Below are 18,980 nucleotides of genomic sequence, written 5' to 3'. Positions count from 1 at the left end.
TTCCTAAAGGAAGGCATATGTATGACAAAGGTCACGAAGATCCAAGAAAATCTCAGGCCACCAGGTTTCAGGGACAGTCTCACTTGTTCTGTTGAAGATCTTTCCATTGTCAGCACTGATCACAGCCCAGGTCACCTGATGAGGTTGGTGTGGGTCCCTCTGGGCCGCAGCCAGATCCAGGAAGAGCAGGACGACCACCAGCTGGAGTACTGCCATCTGGCATCAGGATAGCACACAGTTGCAGCTCATGCAGCCAGGTCCACTCTCACTGGGAGCGTTTAGCTTCTGCAGTTTGTGCTGCTGAATCTCACGTACTAGTGTGTAGAAAGCATCCTCTGTTGGGTCTTGGCTAATGTTTCAGTGTAGGGGATGCCGTAGCAGCGGGCAAGGTCTTGGGCTTATTGAGACTCAACAGTACAAGCAGCCTGGTCAAATTTGTTCCCCACCAGCACCATTGGCACATCGTCTGAGTCCATCACCTGCTTGATCTGCTCCCTGTACTGATGGATATCTTCAAAGGACTTGGTGTTGTTGTTGGCAAACACACCGAGGAAACCCTCTCATGTGCGCATGTACTGGTCCCACATGGCACTATTCCTATTGACCTGCTGTGTCTAAGATGTCCAGCAGACATGTCTCCCCATCAATGACCACCTGTTTCTGATAGGAGTCCTCTGTGGTGGGGTCCCTGTGGGTTGTAGGTGTTATTTTAGGGCGCTCTTACCCTGCGAGGAAATGTCACGAAACACGACAGAATCCTTTAATAAGAGTTTAAGATGAAAGGGACAGATAGTGCCCAGGCCTGTGGGAGACACGTGTGTAGAGAAGAAGAAGGAGCGGGGAATATGGTGCCGGCTTATAAAGGCTGGGCGTGCACAGGTCGACGTAACTACTCCATGCATGCGCATAGATCACATGGCTATGTTGCACGCTTGCGTAACCATAAAACGTCATGGATCCTGGTCATGCGACATGCCTTGACCCGGAAATGGCTATTTTGACCTGGAACTGGCTAGGTGGAAGTGTCCAGGTCCGCGGGCATATACAAACATGCCCAACCATGGGGGCGTGTTGTGAACCCTTCATCCCTGACTCTTCCTTTAAAAAAAAAAACAAAACGTGGTTGAGTGTGTATGGGGCGACATTTCTCTCAAAGACTGCTTCCAGCTGAATAGTGGGCGTCGGTTGGCTCTTGGCAGGGAATGGGAGGGTAGCTTGTGAAGTCCTGGGATGATGGTGGGGAGGTTCTGGAATGATGTTCTGCCATCCCCTTGTTCTGCAGCTGTCCATCCATGCTGTGGCTGGGAACCTTCTGTTTGACAAGATACTGTTGACATAGAAAAAGCTTAGAGAAAAAAGAATCATTATTTATTTATTTTTTTTGGAGTTGGCATTAATCTGAGGGGTAGATCTGGCCTGCCCAGATGGATACATGTAACATTTATCTGAGGTAGATCTGGCCTTAGTACTCTGCCTAATTTTTTTCTGAGACAAGCCTTATTAGAGGTAGTTTATTTAAGACACCTGTTTCCCTTATTAGGTTAGCATTTAGGAAATGCAGGTGATCAGTTACTGAGTATTCAACAATGATAGATTGTTGAATTATATTTTTCCTTACCACCTGAATATTTTTGATGGTCCTTTTTGCCTCCGGCTCTGTGTGGCCCTGGTTGGGAAAGGAAGGGGTGATACCTTATTCCTCTGGAATTGGTGACAAGGCAGTGGATTCTGATATCCTCTGGAGCTTGAGAGTGAGAGGCCCTGTTTGTTTCACTATATGAAGAAAGATTTTTTTTGGGATGGAGGTGAGATAAAAGGTTTTAGATGAGACAGATGGACCCAGTGAGGAAAGCTCTTGAGTTTAGCAGCTGTAGGAGTCACAAGAATTACCTTGAAGGATCCCTGCCACTTAGGGGAAAGGGGTGAAGGGTGCTGGCCTGGAGGGAAGAGAAGAACCTGATCCCCAATGTGGATTGGAGGTGGACAATTATTGTCACACGGCTGAGGTAATAAACAGTCTGCGTAGCTCCATAGAATAGACCTTAGTTGACATAAAAGCAGAGTTAACAGGCTATCTGGAACAGTTGGAGGGTTGGATGAAACAACCTGGTATTAGAACTGGCCTTCCATATGTTAGTTCAAACCAAGAAATTGAAAGAAGCTTTTTAGGAAGAGCCCTGAGCCTGAGAAGAGCTAGAGGCAATAATCTTACCCAGTCGAGATGAAGTTCCTGTGACATCTTAGTAAGAATAGTTTTTAAATACCGGTTGGTACGCCCTACCTTTCCTGAGGATTGAGGACGGTATGGGATATGAAAATGTGAAGGAATGTTAAGATCCTTAGCTAGTGTCTGAGAAATCTGAGAGGTGAACTCTGGGCCATTGTCAGACTGAAGAACCAGGAACCCCAAACCGAGGAATAATTTTTTGGAGAAGGAGGTCTGCAACTGTCTGAGCCCGCTTATTAGAAACCGGATATCCTTCCACCCAATCTGAAAATGAGTCTACCATCACGAGGAGATATTTAACTTTCCTGATGGTGGCCATATGGAAGGGAACCTCTAGCCTGGTGGGTGGGAAAAGGCTGACTCTTTTTTTTTTGTTTGTTTGTTTTTCGAGACAGGGTTTCTCTGTGTAGCTTTGCGCCTTTCCTGGAACTCACTTGGTAGCCCAGGCTGGCCTCGAACTCACAGAGATCCGCCTGGCTCTGCCTCCCGAGTGCTGGGATTAAAGGCGTGCGCCACCACCGCCTGGCTGTCTGACTCTTGTACTTAGTATTGGGATCTGTTTTTTGGCAGATCTCACAGGAGGCAGTAATAGTTCTTAAGAACTGTAAGTCCTCACAGGTGGGCTGCAGGTGAGCTTTTTGAATTGAGACAAAGCAAGATTATTAGGATGAAAGAGCTGGTGTAGATAGGAAAGAATTTGTCTAGTGTCTGGTGTTCCCTATGAGAGTGTAGGCTGTACTGTATGGATTCCCTGTGGTGGGTGAGGTGAGACTTGGCCCTGGAGGGCCACTGTCCTGGCTGCCTGGTCAGCCTGGTTGTTTCCCTTGGAGATGATCGAGCTATCGGTCTGATGAGACCGGCAGTGGACAATTCCTATAGCCCTGGGGAGGTGGGAAGCCTCCAGCATGGCCATTATTTGGCCTGAGTTAGATATGGATCCCCCTTTTGCTGTGGGAAGGCCACGCTCCCTCCAAATAGCAGCGTGAGACAGGAGGATATGAAAAGCATATTTGGAGTCTGTGTAAACATTTAGAGATTGTCCCTGTGCCAATTGGAAGACACAGGTGAGAGCTATCAACTCAGCCTGTTGGTTAGTGGTGTGTGTGGGTAATGCCTGTGCCTCTACTGTCTCAGTATCTGACACTATGGCATAACCTGCTTTACGGGTCCCTTCATATAAAAAGGAGCTGCCATCTGTCTACCAGGTATAAGTAGCCTGAGGAAATGTGCTCTCCTGTATGTGTGAAGGGAGAGGTAACAGTTCCTCTAAGGTTTCAGTGCAGGAATGAGAAGGAGAATAGTCAGCATTAGGTTGAGGGAGGAGGCTTGAAATATTAAGAGGTGGACAAGTCCGGAAAGTGTGGCATCCTCTAATAATGCCACCTGGAGAGAAAGAACCTGGGAAGGAGGTAAAGTTTGTAAGCCTTTATAAGTTAAAAGATGGGACAGATTATGATGAGAGAAAACGGTAATGGATGACCCAAAGCTTAGCTTTGATTCCCGAATAAGGAGCTCTGCAGCTGCTAAGGCATGGATGCAAGGTGCCCAGCCCTGACTTGTAAGGTCTAGCTTCTTTGACAGATAGGCTACAGGAGCAAAAGAGGGTTCCAGCTGATGCCCTAGATTTCCCAGGGCAAATCCTTCTTTCTCTGCTACATAGAGGGAGAAGGGACATGTTAAGTCTGGGAGATGGAAGTGCTGGAGCCTGAAGAAGAGCCTGTTGGAGCTTTTGGAAAGGTTTAGTGACAGGATGAAGGAGGGGTTTATGTGGCGAGCCCTGAGCTGCCCCTTATAAGGGGCAAGCAAAGAGAGAAAAAGATGGAACCCAAGACCGTAGGAAGCCAGGTATTGCTAGGAAAGACAAAATCTCCGGTTTAGTAGAAGGGACTGTGAGGGACTGGATTAGACGCTTCTATCTACAGTAATAGCCTTGTGAGTTGGAATAATGGATAGACCCAAATAGGTGACCTGGGGAGTTGACAGCTGAACTTTAGAAGGAGATACCCTGTAACCTCAGCTGGATAAGAAATTTAGGAGAGCAGAGGTGTTAGTTTGGCTAACCTGTAAGGATGGGCTACAGAGTAAAATATCACCTACATACTGTATTAGTTTAGAGCCAGAGAGAGACAGAGAAAGCAGGTCAGAGGCCAGAGCCTGACCAAATAGGTATAGACTGTCTCTGAATCCCTGTGGCAGAACAGTCTAGGTCAGCTGTGTAGACAGGTGAGTGTCAGGGTCAGTCCAGGTGAAAGCAAAGATATTTTGAGACTGAGGACTGAGAGGAATAGAAAAGAAGGCGTCTTTGAGATCTAGAACTGAGAAGTGAGAGGTTCCAGAAGGGATGGTGGATAGGAGAGTATAAGGGTTATGCACTACAGGATGGAGAGGGACCACTGCAGAGTTAATGAGCTAGAGGTCTTGAACCAGGTGGTAGATTCCATTAGACTTTTTAACTGCAAGTATGGGGGTGTTAAAAGGTGAAGAGGTTAGGCGGAGCAGCTTTTTCCTGAGAAGGTCAGAAATGATAGACTTAAGTCCTCAGGCTCTGGAGTGAGAGAGGATACTGAGCTTGGGTGATATACCTGGCAGGATCTTATAGCTGGATAATAACAGGCTGATGGTGTCTAGCAATAGAAGGGTTTTTGGTATCCCAGACTTTTGGGTCTACCTGAGAGCCTGGCAAGGGAAAAGAATTGTTAGGGTCAGTAGAGTGAGTGGCTAGGAGGAGGAGGAGAGGAGCTGCTGGCGCGTCTGGGATGAGGCAAGTGTGTGGAGCGAAAGAAATGGACGGTCCTACCTTAGCTAGAAGATCCCTCCCCATTAGAGGTACAGGGCAGCTTGGCACCCCTAAGAATGTGTGTGTGAGAGGGATGCCTCTGAAAATGCAATTGAGTGGTGGTGTCTGATGAGGTAGGTAAGGCTGCCCCCCAGCCCCGACAATAGGGAGACGAGCAGGAGAGGTGTGCCCCAAAAACTCTCTCAGGACAGAGTAGGTAGCTCCAGTGTCCAAAAGGAACGAGATGGGGCGCCCATTTATTTTATTATTACCCTTGGTTCCCTGTGTGAGATGGGAGTGGCCGGGGCGGAAACCGGGCAGCATCAGTCCTCGCCGTAGGCCAAGCCTAGAAAGTCAGCCAGAGGGTGGTCTTTGTCTGGCATTCCTATGTCACTTGGGACATTAGGACAGTCAGCTGACCAGTGACCCTTTTGGCAACACTTTGGACAAGGCTTTTTTGGTGCCCTTCGTGGGCCAGTGGTGCAAGCCCGGGCCCTATGGCCTTCTTTCCCACTCTTGAAACAGGGACCAGACGGCTTTCGGGGAGCTGGTCGGATGGTGCTTGCCAGCATCAGGCAGTTCCTTTTCTGGGCTTTTTCATCCCTCCCTTGGTACCCCTTAAATGCTTTTGCCAGCACACCTGCCTGTGGAGTCAGAGGGCGATTCTCCAAGCGTTAAAGTTTATCCCTAATGTTGGGGAAGCTCTGTGAGACAAAGTGGGTCATTAGGATCTGCCTGCCCTCAGGGCTCTCTGGGTCTAAGCTAGTGAACTGATGAGCCGCTCTAAGAAGTGAGACGGATTTTCGTCCTTACCCTGAATTATCATCTTTAGTTTTTCATAGTTTACTGGTTTTAGGGCAGTCTTATGGAGACCTGTCAGGAGACAGGTAACAAACCTATCTCTGGCTAGACAGCCACCCTGGGTGTTATAGTCCCAGTGTGGTTCTTGGTCAGGAACCGCCTCAGCTCCTGGGGGGTGTGAAAGGTTAGTCTGATGAATTTCATCTGCATGGGTCCTAGCCTGTTCCCATACCCGCCTGCGCTCCTCAGAAAGTAAATTATTAGAAAGTATTACGTATATATCAGGAAAGGTGAGACTATAAGATTGACTTATATATTGAAACTGTTTAATAAAGGAAACAGAATTAGAAGTATAAGAACCCAGCTTACTTCTATCTGAGAGAGTTCTTCTAGAGAGAATGGAACATGAACTTTAGTCAGTCCATCCACACCGGCCACCTCTCGCAAAGGGAGATCAGTGGAAGGGTTTGGATGGCTGGAATCAGGCAGTTTAGCAGTTTGAGAACAGGTGGTAGGAGAAGTAAAGGTCGGACCCAGGGCAGGGCCTTTGGAAATGACCACTGCCAAGGGAGGAGCAGACGCTGCCGAAGGAAGATCAGCTTTAGAAGGAGAAGAATCCAGAAGAGGAGCTGAAGGAACAGTCGCCCTAGGAATAGGGGTGGGAACTGGAAGTCGAATAGGTAGAGGTTTTAGAGTCAGAGATTCCGGAGTCAGAGAATCCTTCAGTTTAGCCATAGCTAGGAGCATATGAGCAGGAGAGAAGGAATCCAGAAGAGACAGTTTAGCACTGAGAAAGAAGAAAGCAACTGTTTCCATTTGCCTGCTTGCTGACAGAAATTAGATAACTCCTGTAAAACATTGGGACCTAAGGAGCCGCTCGGTGGCCAGTTTTTGTTGTTTTCTAAAGCATATTTGGGCCATTTCTTAGTGCAGAGATGGGTCAGCTTAGGAATCTTTATGTAAGGCATTAAGCTGAGAGGTTTTAAAGCTTCAAGAAGACAGCCTAATGGAGAGAAAGGACTAATAGGGTTGGAAGTTTTGTTTCCCATTTCTGCAGCGGAGAAGCAGAAAAATAAAAAAATAAAAAAAAACCAAACATGATCTGGAGCCAAGGCCCCAGGCGTCCCCAAGGCCAAGGACGGATACCAGGCACAGGCCACTAATTGGCTTGTCAGCCACAGAAGCGGCGGGTGGGGGGGGCTGCCACGTGAGGCAAGGATTCCCTCGAATCCGGACAGCATTTGCCGCTTCATCAAACCAGGTGAATGTGTTGCCCTCACGTGGCTCCCAGGATGCACCCAACAGCGGTGGTCCCACTGCGAGAAATATCTGAGGCTGCAGACGTGGGAGACAGCTAGAAATTTAGGCCTGTGATAGGGGCCGACTGTAGCCAATAAAGACCGTGACTGGGGGTTCCCCTGTTTTCAAGAATACTTGTGAGGCGCTGGATGCTCAACGGTTGTTCTCACAGATTCAGGAATCCATTTAAGCTGGCCGAAAAGTGGGGAGACTCACCAATCGGAGAAGCAGTGTTGGATGTAATTTATGTGCAGCCAGGCGAATGGATAGTGGTCTGTCGTGTACAGAGCAGAGTGCCTGGTTTGTGTGTAGCAGTCATCCCCAGTTTATGGGTTTCCAGGTGCAGGGTGCCCGGAAGCGCATATTTGGTCTTCGGCACCAGATGTTAGTTATTTTGCTGCGCTCTTACCCTGTGAGGAAACGTCACGAAACAAGACAGAATCCACTAAGAGTTTTATTAAGATGAAAGGGACAGAGAGTGCCCAGGCCTGTGGAAGAGACACATGTGTAGAGAAGAAGAAAGAGCAGGGAATATGGCGCCGGCTTATAAAGGCTGGGCGTGCACAGGTCGACGTAACTACTCCACACATGCGCGTAGATCACATGTTGCACTCTTACGTAACCATGTAACGTCATGGATCCTGGTCACGCGAGACGCTTTGACCCGGAAATGGCTATTTTGACCTGGAACTGGCTAGGTGGAAGTGTCCAGGTCCGCCCGGCATATGCAGACATGCCCAACTGTGGGGGTGTGTTGTGAACCCTTTAGCAGGGAATTCTCATATGTTTTATGTGCCATTGTTCAAACAATTCTGTCTTGGTTTTACTGACGAAGCAAGGCCCATTGTCTTTCTTAGCATGGGTCCTAACAGGGTGGCCAGTATTGGTGAAATTATTAAGGCCACTCCATGTAGTTAAAAGATTTATTTAATGGTGTAACTTACAAATTAAGGGATAGGTAGGTCGTGGGGTCTGGGGAAGGTGTATCGCAGTCCAGCGGTGTTCTCTGGACCTCTGCTTGGCCCACCTCCACCGTCCAGAGTCCCGGAACAGAGAGAGAGCGCTGGCTCATCCAGATCTCATGTCTCCAGGCACCTCCCTTGGCCCCGCCTTGTAGGCATGACAGTTGCCGAAGTCTCAATGGCAGTTGGAACTTCCAGATCAAAGCTGGAATGGCTACCCACTACAGGCCAGGTATTGTTGGCAGAAGGTCAAGCTATTAGCTATTGGTGAAATTATTAAGGCCACTCCATGTAGTAAAAAAAGGAGGTTTATGTTTTGGGGTAACTTACAAGTGAAGGGATAGTTTACAGGGTCTGGGAAAGGTGTAGCGCAATCCGACAGTGTTCTCTGGAGAACTCTGCTTGGTCTACCTCCAGCGTCCAAGGTCCAGGAACAAAGAGAGCTGGCACATCGGGATCTCAGGTCTTCAGGGTCCTCTCTCAGCCCTGCCTTGTAGGCGTGCCCATACCGAAGCCTCAATGGGGTTTGGAACTTCCAGGTCAAAGCTGGAGTGGCTACTCACTACAATTAGCCATTCTCTGAGGTAATACAGTCAGTCCATTCAAGTCTTTGATCAGGTTGGGAGAAATTAAGGGAAGGAATAGAGAAGGCAAACTTGGCACAATCTGTGGGTTCCTACCCCACCGGGAACTTAGGTCTCCTGAGAAGGGAGACCTGGAACTGTAGCTAGAGTTTTCCTGCCTGGCCCACAGTCAGGACAAATCTCTCTCACCCGCCAGTCCCACAGCCGCTCAGACCCAACCAAGTAAACACAGATACTTATATTGCTTACAAACTGTATGGCCATGGCAGGCTTCTTGCTAACTGTTCTTATCTCTTAAATGAGTCCATTTCTATAAATCTATACCTTGCCATGTGGCTCGTGGCTTACCGGCATCTTCACATGCTGCTTGTCATGGTGGGTGGCTGGCAGTGTCTCTCTTCTGCCTTCCTGTTCTCTCAATTCTCCTCTCTGTTAGTCCCGCCTATACTTCCTGCCTGGCCACTGACCAATCAGTGATTTATTTATTGACCAATCAGCAACACATTTGACATACAGACCATCCCCAGCATGGAACTGAGAGGTAAGTGCACTGCTCACCTGTTCTCCGGCCTTCCTTTTTCCCAGGGAGGCAAGTCAGGCCAGGACTCGTGTATTTTAAAACAAGCTCTTGTTAAAGTATAAAGAACAAAAGACCCAGGTTCGGGGGGGGGGGCAGCAAATCCCCCATTGGGCCGATCAGCTTAAAGGTTACCTAATCATGTGCCTAGTCTACAGTATTTACAGTGTTGTTATGAGGGAACCATGTACTGACATTTTTCTTTGGTTTTTTGTTTTGTTTTGTTTTTTGTTTTTTTGTTTTTTTGAGCTGAGGACTGAACCCAGGGCCTTGTGCCTGCTAGGCAAGTGCTCTACCCCTGAGCTAAATCCCCAATCCACTGACATTTTTCTTGACCCAAAGCTCCAATCACATTTTTTTGTAAACTTGGGTTCCAGCATCTACACTTTCCCTCGGAGCACCTTTACTAGCCCCTGGCTCCATTGGCCCTTCCCCGCAGACTCCTCCTTTTTGTTTTATGCCCACCTTGGTTTAGGTTTGGGCACAAGGCACCTCTTAGGAGGTTCGCCCATGGCACCTCGGTTTAGGTTAGCCTTATGTTTTTGGGGGAGTCCTCTGGGTTGACCCTATTGTTATGGAAATGGAGAGCCATAAGCTGTATTTCTTGTTTTGGGCATCTTGTGAGCCCAAATATCTTTCTCCAGATGCAATGCCCAAAGTTAAATAATAGAATTAGCAGGACTATTGGACCCAACAATGTGGAGACCAGGGTGGTTAACCAGGGGGACCAGTTGAACATTTGCTGATACCAAGAATTCTGTTTATCTCTTTGTCTATCCTCAGTTTCCTTATGAATCTTGTCTAAATATTTGGTGACCATCCCAGAGTGATCGACATAAAAACAGTACTCTTCCCCCAGGGCCTTGCATAGCCCTCCCTGTTGCAAAAACAAAAGGCCTAGCCCCCTATGATTGTGTGAGGCCAATTGTGCTAGCGAATCAAGGAACTTTTGAAGGAACCTAACAGGAGTTTCTAACTTAGCTAAGTTTACATCCATTAATTGTCTTAACTCTTGATATTTTTTGTTGTTGTAACACCATAGAGGGAGCCCCCAGGCCCACTCTGGTGGCTCCCGTCCCTAACAGGGTGGTCACTGTCAGGGCTGTCATTCGTTTTCTCTTAACATGAGGGCTCAATCGCGCTATGACCTTCTCATTATCGTGGTACAATACATGAGGAAGCATCAACACCATGACACAAGAATCATTCCATTGTGTTAAGAGTTCAGTGGAAACGCAAATGGACAGCCTGGTCTGGCGGCAGAGCCAGAAGACACCTGAATCCTTAGGCCTCAGCCAGAGAGGGGTTGTGGCATTTATCTCCTTGCATCCCCTCCAGCGGACATCCGGAGCCCCCTCTGGTGTAATACAGGTCATAGTTGTAACCGCAGATGGGAAAGATAGCCCCGTGTGGTCCTCCACAGTTGGGTCACCCCACCTGCATCCGGTAAGGCTGTGCTCTGTCCAAAATTGTCCTTCTACTCCCACTGCCTCAAAGAAGGGGGGGCGCCGATATAATCACATCCAGCAGGAGGCAGTGAGATCTGGCCAGGAATAGTTTTAAAACCAAAAATGCCATTTTTACTGCTGACAGGCCAAGTCCCTCATCCTTAGGTAGTCCAGGGGGCCTGAGAGGGGTCCTTATCACAGGGGAGGAGAGAGAGTTAGTTAATTCCTTATGTGGGTCCAATGGGGGAGAAGTGATCAGGGGTAGGATGGATTGCGTGGGCCCTATTACTGGGAGCTCCTGAATTGGCCAGATGGTTCTCCTTGTGGAGAAGAGTAGCCCCTGGTCATCTCCCTGCCTGTATAAGTGAAGGCCTCACAGTTTCCCTATGTCCCACTTGACCGCTCTCTCTCCCATCTCTGTAATAGTCATCTGCATGGGATTACTTCTATACTTGGAGCAGTGGCCATACAGGGGTTTGGATGCCAGAGGAGTCTGGGGAGCCCATCGGACCTTGATAATACCTCTTTGTTTTATCCAGTAGCCTGTCCCAGTTTATTCACATCCCCACTGAGCATAGTAATAGTTATTTGCACCTCCACATTGGGCAACCTCCTTTGCAGTCCGATTGCTTCCAGGGCATATGTAGAAAGAAGTATCCCATAGAATGGCCCTCTTTAATACATGGGAGCATCCCGGACTCTGGGGGTCAGAAACCTGTGGTAGGCTGCACCCATTCACCCCTTTGCATTCAGGTTGACCTTCATGAGCAGGGGTCCAGTCTCCAATGTCCCAGGAGTCTCTCACCAGATCACAAAGGTCGAAGTAGAGTTCAGGCCACCAGACTACAAGGAAGGCCTGAACGCATGGTGCTGTTGAGGAGTTGAGGATGTCTCCATTGCCAGCACCCATCACCGACCAGGTCACCTCTGAGATTGGTGAGGATTTCTCGAGGCCATGTTTGTTGCCTGGAAGAGCACCAGAGTCACCAGCAGAAGTTCTGTCTGGGGTGCCATTATCTGTAAGAGCCAAGGAACACCAAGTTTTCTCAAGGATGATAAGCCCCTGGACTTGACTATTGTTTTTGTTGTTTCTTTTTGTTTTAAAATTGACTTGAGACTACCATAGATGTTTTTCTCCTTGTTAGTCAGTCTGGCTTTGGGCATCTTCCTGTTGGGAGGGGGATAGGAGGGAATTTTAGATTCCTGGCTGGGAGCCAGATTGGAGCTGTCTCCCCTATGGCGAAGTGCATCATGGTGATAAACTCTGTAATATGTCACAGTCGTAATTAACTAGTCAGATATGCTTGTTGGGTGTGTACTTGAGGGAGGGAGCCTGTGTCCCTTTGGATATAGGGCGAGCAGACGTGTGCACTGCAGATCCTGCCGACGTGTGCACTGCAGATCCTGCCGAGTGTCCACACAGTGGACACAGAGTGTCCCCCTTCCATAGTAAGTAAGGGATCCGGTCCTTTCCATTGAAATGTTAAAGGATCCTTCTACCATACTTGAATCTGAGACTTGGGGTTTAACTGACACCAATGTTTTTGGAACCTGGCTTTATTGACTCCTTTGGGCATATTCAAAATATTAATAGTGAATAAGGCCTGGTCTAATTGAATATGGGGGGTTACTCCCCCTTTTTGTTTTCAAAGCCGTTCTTTAAGGCATTGGTGGTTTCTTTCAATGATTGCCTGCCCTTGAGGGTTGTGGGGGATTCCTGTGGTGTGTTTTATATGCCATTGCTCAAAGAACTCTGCCATGGCCCTGCTGGTGAATCAAGGCCCATTATCTGATTTGATTTGTGATGGCAGGCCTAAAGTAGCAAAACATTGAAGGAAATGGGAATGTGCATGTTTGGTCCTTTCTCCCATGTGGGCTGTGGCCCAGCAGGCCCCTGAAAAGGTGTCTATTGAAACAAAAATATACTTAAGTTTGCCAAAGGGTGAGAAATGAGTAACATCAGTTTGCCAAAGGACATTTGGCTTCATCTAGGGTTGATGCCTGGTGTCTGTAGGGGAGGCACTCTGAGAAAGGGCTGGCAGGCCTTGTAAGTATGTACTGTTTTCTTGAGATCTTTGACAGGTATATGAGGGAACCTATGCTGCAAGCCCCTCCAATTAAGATGGGTCAGGCCATGCAGGTTAGTGGCCTCCTGTAATGTAAGCATTTGGGCCCTGGAGGCCAACTCATCGATCCAACTATTTCCTCTAGCCAAGAACCCTGGGAGCCTGGAGTGCCCTCTCATGTGTGACACATGAATGTGATGCTCCCTCCAGTAATCCCCAGGGTTTGCATCCCGGTGAATGTGTGCCTGGAGCAAATATGGTAGCAAATTCACCACATATAGGTTGTCAGAATATAGATTGAAAGGTCCTTGAATATTTTGAAAGGCCATGTGATAACTGCCAACATTTCCTTATATTGTGCTGATCCCTGGCAGGGTCAAAACTCCTGCAGGTCTGGGGGGTCTTGATCATCTTGGAAAACAGCAAAGGCGAAGCCTGCTTGACCCCCATCTGTGAATACATGAAGGGCATCTGGGATGAGTTCCAGAGGGAATAGTTGAAGAAGCTTTAGCGGGAGCCTCCAGAGCATGACTGCCCATGGGGAAGGCCTGTAATGGCAGCCAAGGGACCCCAAGAACCCTTCAAGGGAGAGTGCAAGCTGGGCATTAGCTCTGGAAAGCCATTCCACATGAGCCATCCAAAAAGGGAAGACAGTAGATTGGGGGTCGATTCCAAAGTGTCTCTGGGCTTGTGTCCTGCCTCTGATTATAGCATCCTGGAGCTGATCAGCCTGAGAGTACACTCACAGCATGCTACCCGGGGAAGTGTGTACCCATTCTATAGGCTCTCCTTCCTGTACCAGTACTGCTTAGGATGGCACTTGTGAATAACCAGAGGGAGATGGGAAGATCAACAGAATACCTCTTAGGGAGACTTTATCAAGGGTCTCCTGAATCTGTAGGAGAATGGCCCCCTAACAGGGGCCCTAATAAGGTGTCTAGACATTGTTGACAGAAAGCTGGGCTATTGGCCATTCCCTGGGGCAACACAGTCCACTCAAATCTCTGATCAGGTTGAGAAAAATTAAGGAGTGGAGAAGGCAGTAGAACAGTCATCAGAGGGGAATAGAGAAAAAAAAAACCACCACCAGGGCATACTCAGCGGGTATGGCCGAGAACCAGGGCAGACCTATTTAGGGGTGCCCACCAATTCCATCCTTTCATTCACTTTTCTTAGGTCCTGAAGCATACACCGGGCTCCAGAGGCCTTTTTGATAACAAAAACAGTTGTATTCCAAGGGCTCACGGAAGGGCGTACATGCCTAAGGTCCAATTTTTCCTTGACCAGAGTATGAAGTGCCTCTAACTTAGGTCTAGCAGCAGCCACTGCTCCACCCATATCGGGTTACCTTGTTTCCACTTAATAGGGGGCACCTGGGGGGCAGTGGCCTCTAGGATTGGGGGTAGACCCAAGTAGGCTTGTTAGGGTCATTTCTGTAATGGGTGAAGAAATCCTCTTCCTTTATCTCCTCTATTCCCCACCCCTTGCCCTGGGCCTCCTCTTCTTCCAAAACATCACCATAAAAGGCCATATGATCAGTAGTGAGCACTGCATCCATTTGGGGTAGCATGTCCTGTACCAGAATGTTGGCTCAAGATTATCCGCCACAAGGGGGCGTATCTTGCACTGTTCTCCATCTGAGCTGGTCCACTTAAGGAGCACAACCATCTCTAAGGACTGGGTGTTCCCCTCACCCAAAGTATTCGGGGTCCAGCTGCTAAGTCCCAATGAGGGGGCACCTCCTCCCGGTGGATTACTGTCCTGTTAGCTCCTGTATCCACTCGAAAGTGGAACCGTTTTCCATCTATGACAACACTCTCTTGGGGTGGTGACCTGGGATCAGGGGAATGGTCCAGTTGGTGTGGACCACTCTGGAGGGCCTCGCCCACCCCCTCTTAAGGGGGCCTGCTCCTGTGGTTGATGGGCCTAGAGGGCACCCTTGTTCTAGTTTAAAGGCTTCCCATCAATATCAAACTTTGATCTACAGTCCTTTATCCAGTGATAACCCTTCCTGCACCTAGGGCCACAGGGTGTGGAGGGGAGCTTTACTCCCCACAGTTGACCTGGGTCTTTCTGTTGGCCAGCTGGGGACTGCAGCAATGGATATTCTCGCTTGAAGTGCTTCTCCTGGCCACATCTAAAGCAGGTTCCTTGGGTTGTAGATTTTGTGGCTCCTTGTCCCTGTGCTGTCAGGGCCCTGGAGAAGGCCTCGGTTAGAGCGGCTATCTGGGATTGTAATGTCATTGTTAGCATCTGAGTCTGCTTATGTTGTGTGCCCAAGTCTTGGGTGGCAACTTCCCACTGGACCCTGTCTATAAACTCTGGTAGGGCCCTTCATCTAGTTTGGGCCAAGCCACCAGCCCCACCTGTTGGACCTGGTATTGGTATGGGCCCAGGACCACAGCCTGCTGAATTCCTGTGGCATATCCATCAGCCATTCCTGCCAACATGACATAGGTTGCTGCGACCCGCACGGCCTGGAACCGAGAACTGGCGAGGGACGCCGAAGTTAAGCAGCACTCAGGATACACCGTGATTCGTCATTCAAAGAAAGCCCCTTTATTGACTATCCATCAGCCTTATATACCCTGCTACTTCCTACTCTCCATGGGGTCAGGGTATGGTCCTCAGGTTCCCATCCACATCCCAGCATCTCAGCCAAACAGGAAAACCGCAAGCAAATCAGCAGAGAGCTGATTCTTGAAACAATGTTCCAGCAATAGCTATATTGTAAACATCTTGTGACTTACCACAGGAAAAGAGGAAGAACAAAAGGACACCTTAGGGCAACTTAGGGCAAGCAAACAGGCTATGCACAAGGCCTGTTCAGCGTCTGATGCCAACATGTCCTCTCGTTTCCTTTTTTAAAGCGCACAGATCTGACTTACCTGTCCTTGGGGAGGCCCTTCTATCCCCTGTCTTAGGTCGTCAGCATGGCACAGGAGTTGCCCGTCTTTGGGTACTATCTTTCCAACATATGTAACCACACCTGAGCAGATTCAGGGGGCTGCATATTTAATAAAGCTTGCTTGGTTGCCCATTGGCCTCGACTAAACTGGAGATGCCATCGGTACGCCATGAAGAATCCGAGCCCAAGACCCAACATACACAGGATAAGTAGGGAAATGGACCCTGACAACCTAGTAACCCATCCAGAACTTTCTGACATAGCTTGCCACCAAACATTTTCATCAATAGGAGTGACTCTAGTTTCATTAATACGAACAATGGCATGAACTAATTACAAAGTAAAATTTACAAAAGTTGCATTCCATGGCCCTCTTAAGTAATCATTCAGTTCTTTAACCTTAGCAGATGCATTCACAATATGAGGGGTTACACATATTTCAGAAAACCCATAGGCATACAACATATGTTGTCTAATTGTCCATTTAAAGTCTGTTGGATGTCCAAAGCACCAGCCACTCTTTCCGACAGAGCATTAATAGTAGTAGCCTGTTGCACTCCCTGGGAAATAGCCAATCCAGCTGCAGTGGCTGCAACAGCCGAAGTTGCAATGGCAGCAATTACAGCAGCATTTATGCCAAGGTCCCGTTTGCTGCGATGGAGTTGCAAGGGAAATTCTACTGCATTCTGTTCCAGCGGCATCATGACAAAGGCAGGAATTCTCACGGCCCACAGCATGTGTGACATTAGGACTCCAGCAATTACTTAGGCTGCAATTCAAAGCTGAACAATTTAACTCCTCCCCTCCCACACCTGAGCCATTCCAGAGAATAAAGAAAAAAATTGGTATAATTGAATCCTGCAGTAACGTTTCAAGCAAAGCATAGGGAATTACATAAATTCATGGTGACACTTATGCTTTGCACATCAAGTTTAACATTACTAGCTGCAGTTCCAATAGTTCAATTAGAGGCAAAGACAGCAGGAAACACAGAGCTTTCAATACTTGCTGGCAACAAAACTGGAGGATTCTTAACCAGGCTCCATGAAGGCTCTGTGTAGACCCAAGGGCTAAGGACCATCAGCACTATCGGAATCATGAGGTTCTTCATGTTGAGATTTCTGTGTCTGTTCCACAGGCCGAACACACTGTTCTGGTATCCAGATTGGTTTCTCAGCACCTGGAGGGTATAGACAAACTGCTCCCCTTACCCTAGCCAATAGCAGCACCGGGGACTGCCATGTGCCGGTGGAAAGATCCTTCCACCTGACCAGAACCTCGGAGGGAGAGGGGCTGGAAAAATGCCGTTGAGCAGCAGTATGCCCATGAACATCCACAAGCAAAAAATTTAAAATAAATAAAGTAATGGAAAGGAGTAATTGTGGTCCCTGTACATCCCTGTACATCTCACCTTCTTTTGTTTTTTGCAAATAAGTCTTTAAATGTTTATGCACTCGTTCAATTATCGCTTGTCCTTGAGGGTTATAGGGAATGCCAGTTTTATGAATTATATTCCATTGTGAACAAAATTTCTGAAAACTTTGGCTGGCATAAGCTGGCCCATTATCTGTTTTAATACACTGTGGAACTCCCATATAAGAGAAAGCAGTCAAAAGATGTTTAATTACATCTTGTGCATGCTCCCCCTTGTGAAGGGTGGCTACTATATAATGAGAATACATGTCCACAGACACATGTACATATGATAAAGTTCCAAAACTTGAAATATGCATGACATCCATTTGCCAGATATCGTTGGGACGTAGGCCATGAGGATTAACACCTAATGATGGTACATGAATAAAAGGAGCACAAGTGGCACAAGTAGATAAAATTTTAAGGCCTCAGTGCGAGTACAGCCAGTACGATGCTGTAAAGTTTGCGCATTGAGATGGAATTTCTGATGTAATTGAAATGCCTGATCAAAGGTGGTGACTACACAAGTGAAATGAGTAGCTACATCTGCAGTGGCATTGCCTTCTGCAAGAACCCCTGGAAGACCAGAGTGCCCTCGAATATGGCCCACAAACAGAGGATGTTTTCTAGCCCAAATTAACCTTTGAATGGTCTGTAATTGAGAATGTACTGCGGACTGTTTTCCAATGTATGGAGTGGTTTCAACACTATGCATCATTTTGGCCACATAGCAACTGTCAGTATAGACATTTATAGGTTCTAAAGAGTAAACTTGCAAAGCCAATTGTAAAGCTGTAATCTCAGCTTGTTGTGCAGACATGGAGGGCACTGCCACCCGCGTTACCTCATCCCCACTGATGGCCACAGCAAAACCTCCTTTAGATGCATCAGTAAAAATTAAATGAGCACCCTTAATAGGTTCCTGTTTTACAATATGGGGGAAAATAAAACTACATACTTTAAAGCTTTCTATAAGTTTATGTTTTGGATAATGATTATCTATATAGCCTGCGAAAGTACACAAGAAAAGGCACCAAGCTTCATGTTCTCTTTGCAAATAAGTTAACATTTCTTGTGTATAAGGGAGTACAATGCACTCAGGAGACTTTCCAAACAAGGATTTCCCCATATATTTAGCTTTCCGTAGGAGTTGAATTACTAATTCATAATATGCATTCAAAGTTTTAGATGGGGATGCAAAAAAATGCACCCAAAATATGGGCCCTGTTTGCCAAAATACTCCCATAGGTGAAAATTCAGAGGGAAGAATTAGCAATAATAAGGGTTTGGTATAATCTATTTGTTGCACTTGTAGTTCTTGTAGTTCTTGTTCTACCTTTCCTAAAGCGGCCTTGGCTTCTGCTGATAGGGTCCTTAAGGAAGTTGGAGAAGAATCTTTTTTTATTTTTTTATTTATTTTTTTGGTTTTTTAAGACAGGGTTTCTCTGTGTAGCTTTGTGCCTTTCCTGGAACTTGCTTTGGAGACCAGGCTGGCCTCGAACTCACAGAGATCCGCCTGTCTCTGCCTCCTGAGTGCTGGGATTAAAAGCGTGCGTCACCACCGCCCAGCTTAGAATCTTTTTTTTAAAACATCAGAGAGAGGCTTAAGTTCTCCGGTGGGTATTTGGAATGAGGGGCAGAGCCATTGAATTTCCCCTAAAAACCTCTGCCAATGATGCATTGTCTTTAATTCTGCAATATGAAATTGTAATTTCTGTGGAAATATCCCTACAGAATTTATAGTATATCCCAAATATTGATAAGGAGCCATATTTTGTACCTTTTCTTGGGCAGTCACTAATCCTGCAGCTGCAAGTGCTTGTTGCAAATCTGCATAAACTTGTAATTCACAGTCTTGGGTGGATGCTGCCAATAATATATCATCCATATAATGTATAATATGTACATAGGGAAAC

This window comes from Peromyscus eremicus, unplaced genomic scaffold (genome assembly GCF_949786415.1).
Source record: "Peromyscus eremicus unplaced genomic scaffold, PerEre_H2_v1 PerEre#2#unplaced_57, whole genome shotgun sequence".
In the NCBI taxonomy this organism is placed as follows: Eukaryota; Metazoa; Chordata; class Mammalia; order Rodentia; family Cricetidae; genus Peromyscus; species Peromyscus eremicus.
Note: the sequence above shows the minus strand (reverse complement) of the source record.